Source organism: Capsicum annuum, chromosome 6, assembly GCF_002878395.1.
Source record: "Capsicum annuum cultivar UCD-10X-F1 chromosome 6, UCD10Xv1.1, whole genome shotgun sequence".
In the NCBI taxonomy this organism is placed as follows: Eukaryota; Viridiplantae; Streptophyta; class Magnoliopsida; order Solanales; family Solanaceae; genus Capsicum; species Capsicum annuum.
This window is the reverse complement of record NC_061116.1, coordinates 88,348,423-88,357,176: the sequence shown is the minus strand read 5'-3', so window position 1 is coordinate 88,357,176 and position 8,754 is coordinate 88,348,423.

The window sequence follows — 8,754 nt, the reverse complement described above, 5'->3', positions numbered from 1 at the left end:
TGGCCTACAAATATTGCAGCTGTGGATAGGGGAAGATCTATAACGCATAAAGAAATTTATGTTTTTGAGTTAGATAACCCTCTAGGCCATCATTCTAGAACTTTACTAAGGATCGGGCCTAAGTTTGTTGAACCTACGGATGATGATATACCTACAGATATTGAAAGACGGTACTAGGACTCAAATATTGAGTAAGATGCTGAGGAATAATCTAATGATGTCGATGGGGATGCAAAACCTGATGATGGTTATGATGAGAAGGGTTCAGATGATGCGATAATAGTGATAGTTCCCTTTGATTGATCAGGGAGTATGACACCGCCTTACCATATACTTATTGATAGCACTAGGACAGTGCTGCGTTTAAGTGTCGGGTGGTTATCCTTTGCTTTCATATGTGATTTATCTCTATTTTGGTTTATTTTGGTTGCACAATTTCTATTTTTATGTTTTTTTAGATTTTAGTATTTCTAACTATTCGAAACACTATGTCTATAATAGTTAGTAAGTTCAAAAGTATGGATCGTCATAATTTTCCCCCAAGTCATTTTTTGTATTTTGCTTTTAGTACGAAGTGTTTGTTTTTATTATTTTTGCCCTCCTTGGCAAATTTTATTTTAAAGTATTTATTTTCTCCCTCTTTGTCAATTAGAAATAAATCATCATAGTTTGTTGCCCTTTTTTATGATAGATGGATACAACCGTCTTAGGAGGAGTTAGTCTTAAGAAGCAAAGAATTGATGAGAACCTAATCACAATGTTAAAGAAGTATTGTGTGTGTGCCATTTTTGCAAGTGACTTGGAATGAATTGAATTTTTTAAAAAAAGCATGTCTTAAATTTCAAAGGACTTGATTGTAAATTGCTTAATCTCGATAGGTGAAATGCAATTTGTTGGCTTAACTATGAATTCAATAAAGAACAATATCGGGAACCTTAATGATCTAACTTGAGTCGGTGCATGCTATGTGAGTGTGAGTATTTGTTTATATTCTACATGTATAGAAATGTCAAGAACTTTCCTGGTGTGTTTACAAACCAAAATAAAGGGATTTAGATGTAGGAAGTGATGTAGGCATTTTTTGTCAGCCGTATTTTTATCTTTTATATACCTACCCTTGCGGATATCCTTATTCAGCCTCGTTGAGCCTTTATCCTATTCTTTGGTAGCCTTATATGTAGCCAAATCCTTTCTTTTATAGACCTTTATTTAATCCAAAGCTCCTAAGTGCTTTAATGTAGACGATTAAGTGATTGAGGAATATGAAATTGAAGTAGGAAGTAGGAAGTAGGTGAAAGAGAAGCCTCAGAGTAGTATATTATTGGTTTACAATTGTTATGGTTAGGAGTTAAAGAATTTGTTCGAAAAGAAGTTCAGGTTTCTTATAGCTTAGTTGGGTTACAATTACCCTGTTTTGGCCTGGTCCATTTCAAACATTGTGCACCTCATCCAAAGTTAAAGCTTTTGTTGAGAGTGGCTATTATAGGGGTGCGTAACAACAAAGGGGTGTCAATAAGAGATGAAAATTGATTATGATAGAGAAATAAAATATATAATAATCCCGCCATAGTTTAGATAATGTACTTAATGAAATTGGGGTGAAACAAATGATGAGTGAAGGTAGTAAAGTGGAAATTGGGTTGATATGTGTGATGTTGATTGTGGAATGAGATGTATTAAAGTTCTTAGGGAGATTAGTCACTATTTTTTAAATAGTTCCAACCAGTCCCCTAGCTTACACTGCAGCTATAAAAGACCTAGTTGATCCTTCATCCCGACATCTGACTATTAGTGGAGTAGTACACTAAGGGAAAGCTGATGGTTCATTAACTAGCATGTATGAATTATTTGTTGAGAGAGAGTGATTTGATTTTGATATTCCCCTTAAGTTATATATTGAAATTAATGTAAGTGAATATGGAGAAGCTTTATTGTTGTGAGGGAGCATGCGGATGAAAGTCCGATTACTTTTTGTGTTCCTAGATTGAGTAAATTGATTGAGTTTTCGAAGAAGTTGGAAATTAATTATTGAGATAGAGGAATTTGAAATAAATTGTCCCATGTGCTAAAAGTATTTTGACATTTTTGAGCTGAGAAGTTATTGTTAAAATTGTAAGTGCCCAACACAAGCATAATTCTTGGATTGTGGTACGCAGATTGCGTGATTGTGTTGATGATTTAAATTTTTTGAGGACGAACAAGGTTATAAGTGTGGGGTGGTGATCTGGGGCATATTATATGTTCAATCACCAATGTTTACCCAGATTTGGACTTGTTCTGAGAGCTATAATGTGCTATTTTGAGTGTAATTGAGCTTTTAGTGTGTTCTTTATCTAATAGACATACTAAGTATTTGTAGGACTAAATTGTGATGAATAAGACGTGATTGGATATATTAATGATATGCAAGGGTAAAGGTAGAAAACAATGACATTTGAACATAGCTCAGAAAGGCAAGCTAGAAGTCAGAACTTTTGATTTGTGTAGTCATTGCATCATGGAGAGGGACCAAATGGAGTTTGTGAAAAACCAGTGAGGTACCGCGATACCACTACGTCACGGTGAGGAGCCATTTCCCAATTATCAAGATTCCGAAATAAGGGTGTGATATTACCGCGTTGCGATGAAATTCCAGTTGCTAGTTTTTTAAAGTCTACAGCTCAGCGCGTTGCGGTGAAAAATAAAATCACATTTGTCAAAATCTAGTAGCTCACCATGATATCACCGCGTTGCGGTGATGAACCAAATCACAATTGTCCTAAAATAGTAACTATATGCGATGGCTCAGATTCGTGAGGAGTATGGCATTTGACAGCACATCACATCAGGCCGAATGACCAAATCAAGTTTTTCAACCCAGCTATAAAAGAAAAAATTCAAGAAAATTTGGGGACACTTTGGAAATTACAGCAGCGGCAGAAAAACACAAAATTCTCTCTCTTAGGGTTCTTAGAATTTCTTTTGAATCTCTGTACCTCAAGATTAATTCTTGTTATGATTAATTACTTATTTTTGATGTTGAATTCAAACATGAATGACTAAAATACTCGTGTTCTGGGTTGAGACCAAGAACATGATTACTATTTGATATTCTTTAATATAGTTTCTTTTTGGATTATTTTCTAGGTTGTTCTTAATATCTTGAGCTTAATATTTTGATGAGTCGCCAATATTAGAACAAATCTACATTTCTAATTGAATTCAGGAGGAGAATCATAGGATAGAAAAAAGAAATTAAAGAGCAATTTTCTTATGCTTTCATAAAATAAGGGGTTGGAATTAGCATCTAGGATAAGGATATACCTAGAAGCCTTTCTTTGTTCAATTGCAAGAAGATAACTTTATGAATCTAGATGAATTTTTGTATCTCTACCAGAGTGGTAGTTGCAATATTCAATAGATTAAAGATTTGAGGTCGAGAGAACAAGATCTGACTTTAGACTTTGCAAATAAACAACCTGAAAACCAATTAGATTGCGATGAGAAGATAGAATTTTATGATTTGTAGATGTGCCTCAACCCTAGAATTCTCAGCATTACTGTTTACAACCGCTGCTTTCTTTGTTATTTTCACAAATTGCTATTTCTTATTTATTTACAATTTTTATTCACAATTTCACAAATATCTTGATACTTTACAACACTTAATACCTCTTTGTCTAAAACTAAAAGTTGGTTAAAAATCTAGTTGCTTAATCCTAGTGGGAACGATATTTAACTGTCTAAGTCACTATATTACTTGTATGATCAAGTTCACTTGCATGTGCATTTGAAACGCAACATCATCCCCAACTCCTATTCACTAGACACAATCTATAGATACATAACCTATAAAAAAGATAGATACATTTAAATCATATAAGAATTTAGAGTAAGTTGGGCTACATGTTAACACAGACAACTTATGCAACAGATGATCTTTCTGTCTCCATAGAGGATTTATATATGACAATAGATTAACCATCTGTTGTATCAAATTACCCATCTGTTGCATAATTTACAGTATATGGGTATCTGTTGAGTTGGGTTCAGAGAAAAAAATCAATAGATGGGTAATGTGTTGCGAAACATGAATATTATATAGCAATAAATTACCCATTTGTTGGATAATTTGTAGTAGATATGTAATTTGTTATAACAGATGACCCATCTGTTGCAACAGATATCCCATCTATTTCAATATCTTTCTTTGAGTGAAATTATTTTACTTGGAAGAAGACTTACTGCATCATTCGGAGGGTTAAATAGATCAACCTCCTTAATTCTTTTTTTGCTCTTTGCAGCCATCCATCTAAGGATCCTTAGATAAGAGACCTCATCCAGGTAATCCTTGTCCTTCTTACAGAGGAGAGGAATGGCTTCACATGCCAAGGTCTAAAAAATGTAAACAGGAAGCAAGCCAAAAAAAGTCAAAATAATTATTCAATATAAATGAATTGAAGAGTAAACAAATAGTGATTTAATTCACCATGAAAGCCCAAGGAAATCCATATAATGTGATCGTCTTTTGGGATAACTTTGTCAATAAATATTTGATAGTGAACTTGTTGTTTTTATATCCCTAGGGATAATTGTTGAATTTCTCGAAATCCTCGGCAACCTTCAATAAATCATCTTCTATGACTTTGTATACGTCTCTTGCCAATATATCAGAATGGACAAACCAAATTAAGCACAATTGCTCCTTGTACTTATTTGCTATAGTTTTATCCTTTGGATTTTCTATCAACTTCGTAGCTCTGTAGCTACGTCCAGCAATGTCCAAAACCCATCTATTTTTTCTTTGCCTTTGTTGGTTTTGGTGGGTGGTCACTTGGACAATTTCTTCCCTTTATTTGATAGTAGTGGTTTGGCTGTCCTGGTTGCCATGGACTTTTTATGGGGTGTTTCCTTGATAAGAGGTTATTTTGGATGATCTAGATTGGAAAACTCTTTCACGCCAAAACAAATTGGCATGCCACAATAGTTGATCTAGATTTCATCAATCTTTTTTCCCTCGTCTTTCAAATATTTAGCATCCCTCATGTACTTAATATTGTGCTTGAGAATCCCTTATACCATGCTCATTAGGTAACGGACATTGTTGTCCTTAGGTAGCACAATAAAGTGTCCAATAAAGCTCTTCTAAAAAAGTTCATCTATTTTTTGCTCCTTCATTGTTTTCCTAAAATCATCAAAGACAAAGTTGCTTTTGGAAAGAGGAATTTGTTTGGAGAATGTACCAGAGAATCTTCCATCTTATCACGGCAAATTTGAAGCCAGAGGATAGAAGTTCTTTGCCCCAGATCCATGCCTTGCAAATGAACAATGGGTTCATGAATTTTACCCCTATTTAGTGAAGTATCTTTCTTAGACCCACTCAATGTGATTGTAAAAATGTGTGGAAAGCCGGTGAAAGGTGGGGCTAAGAAAATTAATGATGTTTATGGGATCAAGCAAGCAGGCATTGGGCAATTCAAAGCAAATGGGTGTAATCTGGGAGTTAGTTTGCACAACGACTATGTCCCAAAAAGGAAGTCTCATGGACCAAAACTAAAGGAAACATCTTTATGAATGACTTCACTTTCAAGACTCGGATATGGTAGCATATCATTTGTAGAATAGTGTCTCCTACACCAACATGAAAGCAGTCCCAGAATTGCCTGCTCAGATAGTTTCTTATATTCTAGATGGCATCCCTTTGGATGTTGGTCAACTCTTGGTCAATGAAATAGATCATATCAAAAACCAAGGTGATACAAATCTATTTTACCCCTCTCTAATTACTAAGGTTTGCAAGAGAGCAGGGGTGGAAGAGTATGCTAGTGGTACATGGGTGCACCCTAGTGCCATCTACCCATTAATGATTCAAGGATAGGGCACACCAGGCAAAACCAAGAAAAGAAAGATAAACTTGGAAGAGCAAACATAAAGAGTACCCGAGCCTCATAGGCCAACTACCATAGGACCACTTGAAGAGATTGTAGTTAATATTATAACCATTAAAGATCTTGTGGATAGCTTTCCTTAAGAGCCGGGAGAGCCCTCCACCACCCATCACTCATATGTATCAAGTGCCAATTATTATGAGTACAAAGAAGACCAAAAGAAGCAAAAAGCTACGATTGATCCGCTTGAGGAAGCCTACTACTCTTTGGAGGCATCACACCGAGAACTCCGGAGTGCACTTTAAAAGATGATCACTAGGGATAAAAAGAGGGATGAATTCTTTACCAAGATGTGGAATGGGTGAAGGGTCTAGAAATATTCTAAACTCCCAAAGTAGGCTTCCCACTCCTCGAGTGGACAGCGATAGTAAGGCCTAAGTGGTGTGGTCAGATCTTGATGAGGATGGTGATGATTTAGTGTCCGAGAGTGATAGAAGCCCTTGATGCAAATTGAGGGAGAACCCTTATCTCTTTTATCCTTAATTATTTATGCAGTGGAGACCTTGTCAGTTGGGGTATTTCCTAATTTATTTGATTTGGGAATGTAATGCTGATATTTTGCATACCTTTCATCTCTTTTGGATAATTCTTACTTTTTATTTAGGTTGTATAATTCGGGCACTCTAATGGTGCCTGCACTTGCATGGAGTAGATTTTGTTCTTTTTTTTGTTGATTTGTGATTTTAGTTTCTAACCGTAGGTACAAGGAAAGTCTGAGTACCTATGGAATTCACGATTGGGACCGCATTCACACCCATTAGTGAAATCTTAGTAACCACATAGAAATTTGCCCATTCTATAGTTTGTAATGTAAGATAATAACTTGGATTGTTTCCATGACTACCAAATTATGCATGATTTGGGTACAAAAGAAAATATCGTCCCCCCCTGTCCGAAGAAAATTGCAAAAACAAAGTCAAAGGCATGAACATGAGCAACTTTGTGACAAAATACACTCTGTTTATTTGTCTACAAAAGTTGATTGCAGAAAAATAGGGGATACTCAACCCTAATCTCAAGCGAGGAGAACAATTAATCTCCATTGACAATATTCACATTCCGTGTGTGTGAGCATAATTATCTGCATCTCATGTGTACTTGTACAATCAAGAACTTACTGCATTAATCTTTCAAAACTAAATTTTGGTTTTGCTAGGTGGCTAAAATGATCATAGGCTATCTTAGAATTTGTGAAGCCTACTTTAGCCTAAAATGCCTACCAATACATATGAGTTACCCTTAGTACCCCTCTATGAGCCTTTGGACTTTTCTTTGCTAACCACATTATAAGTCCTAACCCTTCTATTCATCCTCTCTTAAACCCTATCCTTTTTGAACTCAAAAATAGAAATTGAGGCCAAAAACCTAAATTAGGGGTAATGGAAAGAAAAAGAAAGTGTAGTTTAGCATTGAAGTCATAAAAAGAAAAAGAACCTACGAGCCTTGCAAGTAAGCATTTTTCTTTGTAGGAAAAGATAGTCCGTTAAAAAATGAGTGCATAAAGCTTGATACATATATAAGAATTAAAGAAAAGAGTTGAAAAGATTTTTAGAAAAGCAAAAGAGACAAAGTAGGTAAAGTAACAAAAGTAAAAAAAGTGGCCTGATAAGCAAAAAGTGATGAGAATTTGATGTAGAATCTTAAGGAAGGTATAGCCTTATTGTCCAAAATTGTTATTCTACCCTACCCTAAGCCTATATTACAAGCTGAAAAGCCATTTGTGATTTACATCCAAGCATGGTCATTATAGTGGCGATTGAAACTAGGGGCAAGCCTATGATATAGTACTTATAACATAGAGAATTTCTTGAGAGAGTGAGTGATTGCACCTACTTTTCCTTGTTGCGTAAGTGGTAATTAGGTATGTGAACTTTCCTTTCTTATGAGATGGCATGTTAGTTAATTAAGGGGGGTGAATTTGTAATCTTTCGCACAATGAGATGAGTGGATGTATGGCATGATTAAAGCCAGCTTGTGAGTCACTTCTAGAGTGTTAGTAATTGTCATATGGTCGCTCCCCAAGATCCATTGCATCTTTCACGACTCCATTTTATGATGAGGGGCATTGTTAATACTTTTTTATCCATGTGTGAAAAGATTTTTATGGTATCAATGAAGTTGGAGTCTTCATGGTCATTGGGAACATAAAGAATAGCACACACAAAAAAGGTCTCATGGTAAGAGGTAGTGTTGTTGGAGGACAAGCAAATGCCTAAGTTGGGGGTATTGATGAGAGGTAATTATACCACTTATTTGTACAAATTATACACATACACTACCATGTTTTGTATTATAAAATGAGGCATTATCCATATTTAAGTGCATTACCATGAAGTGAAGAAGGTAAGCATATGTGGAATATAGCTAAAAAAGGAGTAAATGAAAGAAAAAAGAGTGCAGTTGGAGACCTGAAGTAGTCTTCCTCAGTTACCATGACTACGGTCACCATTAGTCTAGGTGGTTAGCAAAGCATGACCACTAAACCTAACTACTGTTATGTAGCCACGGTTGCGGTCAAACACACACAATCGTGGATCAGCGGGAACTAGCCCAAGAGAATAATCATAAAATGTCATGGACAAATCCCAAATCATATATAAGCAAAAAACCTTTCTTCTTTGGGTATTTCTTATCTCATAATATAGCTTTGAATTCTAAGCTTGAAACCCTAATTGGGCAACTGTGTAATCAACTTTGGTGGCTCAAATTTCTTAGTTTCATGTTGAAGAATAAATGCTTTCGCTGACCCACATTGTATATCTCTCTTTATTTTCTTCATGAGTAGCTAAATAATTTAGTCTTGGGATTATATTGAACTAGAGTGTGA